Genomic DNA, 2,989 nt, shown 5'->3' on the forward strand with positions numbered 1-2,989 from the left:
AATATTGGATCCTTTGTTGAAACACCTGTGAACTCATTGAACTCATCCCTTTTTGGCATGGAAGCAAGTCATCCTCAATTCAAGGGACCACCTAAGAAGAGGAGGTATTCAGCTCAGTAGTTCCTCTTGTTCTGTCCCCAGTGGCAGACAGACATCCATTCATGAGTCAGAAGGTTTTGTCGGCATGGTTCCGGTTCCTCCTAGCTGGCCCTTTGGTCTGTATACTATCACGGGAGTCTGAGACGTCCACCTATTCAAGCACCGGAGCGGGTGCCTGCCGTCTCGAGCCTGAAAGATGTGGTGAAGGGATAGGAATGTGCACAGCGGCAGGCTGGGGCCACCCTCAGGAGAAACTCCAAGCCAAAAAATCATACAGCTCTTAGTGGTGGTTCACTCGGCTCATGAAGAACACAGCTAGCTGTGAAAATTAATGTGAATTGCAGGACACATTGATCATCGACACTTTGAACGCACTTTACGGTCCCGAGTTCCTCCTGAGGGTACACCTGTCTGAGGGTCGCTTGACAATTAATCCCACTCGCCTTGCCATCAGCTGAGGTGAGGCCTGGTCCTCTTTGTCCTCCAAAGTAAAGGCCTGGAGTTTCACATCCTTGGAGAGTTTGACCCGTGCCCTTCGGTGAGCATATCTGTTCAGCATCGCTTCAGGGCGCGTCAGCATGATCGGGGCCAGTCTTTCCAGCATGGCTGTCGTTGGGTTGCAAAATGATTGCCGCATCGGTGTTGGATCTGGTGCGACTCGCCAAGCATCCTCCTCGGTGTTGTGTATCTGTAAAGCGTGCACTCCCATGTTCCGCCACCAGGGAGCGCATCCCCTGAAGTCCCAAGGAATCCCAGCATCCCTTGGAAGCACTGTATATAAGCCGGCCCCTAAGGCCTGCTCCTCACTCTGGACTGTCTTAATAAAGACTGAGGCCACTGTTACTTTAACCTCCCTGTGTGCAGTCTCATCTGTGTTAGGAACACAATAACTGGCGACGAGTATACGAATCCAACGCAAAGATGCAGCAAACTGTGGGCATCCTGGAGAAGTTCTTAGAGGGTGAGGACTGGGAAGCCTATGTCGAACGGCTAGACCAGTACTTTGTAGCCAATGAGCTGGATGGAGAAGGAGGTGCTGCAAAAAGAAGAGCGGTCCTCCTCACGGTCTGTGGAGCACTGACCTACAGCCTCATGAAGAATCTTCTCGCTCCAGTGAAACCCACAGATAAGTTATATGAGGAGCTGTGTACACTGGTTCGGGAGCATCTTAACCTGAGGGAGAGTGTGCTGATGGCGAGGTATTGGTTCTACACGTGCCAGCAATCTGAAGGTCAGAAAGTGGCGAGCTACATCGCCGAGCTAAGGAAACTTGCAGGACAACTTGAGTTTGATGGCTACCTGAAGCAAATGCTCAGAGACTTTTTGGTACTGGGCATTGGCCACGAGACCATCCTATAAAAACACAGGAAGAGGCCATAACTTGGGTTTTACTGTATAAATATCTTGTGAAATTGTACCATTGGGAAGGTGTTCACTTAGCCATTGACTAAGTGAGACTTTTCCCTTGCTAGCAAGTAAAAAATAAAGGAACATCTGCCGGGCTGAAGGTGTCCGAGTCGTATATTATGAGTCGGGATTTTGACATCAGTGACAACAGGCCATGTTTCACCAGTGCCGAATTTAAAGAATTCATGACCCGCAATGGAATCAAACATGTCACCTCGGCCCCATTTAAACCAGCCTCCAATGGGCAGGCAGAGCAGGCAGTACAAACAATCAAACAGAGCCTTAAACAAGTCACAGAAGGCTCACTCCAAACCCGCCTGTCCCGAGTACTGCTCAGCCACCGCACGAGACCCCACTCGCTCACAGAGGTGCCCCCGGCTGAGTTACTCATGAAAAGGACACTTAAAACCAGACCCTCGCTGGTTCATCCCAACCTGCATGATTAGGTAGAGAACAGGCGGCAGCAACAAAATGTAAACGATGGTCGCGCCACTGTGTCACGGAAATTGATCTGAATGACCCTGTGTATGTGCTAAACAATGGACATGGTCCCAAGTGGATCGTGGGCACGGTGATAGCTAAAGAAGGGAGTAGGGTGTTTGTAGTCAAACTAGACAATGGACAAATTTGCAGAAAGCACCTGGACCAAACGAGGCTGTGGTTTACAGACTGCCCTGAACAACCTACAGCAGACACCACCATTTTCGAGCCCACAACACACACCCAAAGGATCAACGACACCACCCCGCACCAGGAAATCGAACCCATCACGCCCAACAGCCCAACAAGGCCAGGCTCACCCAACAGCCCTGGAGGACCAACAACACGCCAGCCCAGCGAGGGCACAGCCAACACACCAGAACAGACATTTGTACCGAGGTGGTCCACCAGGAAAAGAAAGGCTCCCGACCGCCTCACCTTGTAAATAGGGGGGAGTGATGTTGTGTATCTGTAAAGCATGCACTCCAAAGTTCCGCCACCAGGGAGCGCATCCCCTGAGGTCCCAAGGGATCCCAGCATCCCTTGGGAGCACTGTATATAAGCTGGCCCCTAACGCCTGTTCCTCACTCTGGAGTGTCTTAATAAAGACTGAGGTCACTGTTACTTTAACCTCCCTGTGCGCAGTCTCATCTGTGTTAGGAACACAATACTCTGGGCAGGGTTGTCTCTCTGGAGTTGGCTGAGCACAGAGGAAAAAAATGGCTGGCGAAATTTAGCAGAGAGAGGTGGTCGTCCTTGGCCGCAGTTAATGGTTTGGACCAAGCGACGGACTTGCCGTGCTGTTCTGACTTTGCGTGCGTTTGGTGGGTGCTGGTTTGCCAAAGAGTCCCTGCGTTGCTGTGTGTTTTGCTGGACCTCACATTCCTTCCACACATGGCCTGTTTGGCTCTAGCACTCTTACTGACCTCTGTCTATCCGGAGGATTCAACTCGGTCTCTACGTCGGTCGCGCCGGATCTCCTCTGTGGGACCGTGTCCCGCGC

The 2,989-nt window shown here is 51.4% G+C and overlaps 1 pseudogene; it reads left to right on the forward strand.

Moving 5' to 3' along the window:
* Positions 1–374: 374 nt before the first annotated feature.
* Positions 375–520, forward strand: LOC139277863 (5.8S ribosomal RNA; annotated as a pseudogene).
* The last annotated feature ends 2,469 nt before the right edge of the window (positions 521–2,989 follow it).

Source organism: Pristiophorus japonicus, chromosome 12, assembly GCF_044704955.1.
Source record: "Pristiophorus japonicus isolate sPriJap1 chromosome 12, sPriJap1.hap1, whole genome shotgun sequence".
NCBI classification, from domain to species: Eukaryota; Metazoa; Chordata; class Chondrichthyes; family Pristiophoridae; genus Pristiophorus; species Pristiophorus japonicus.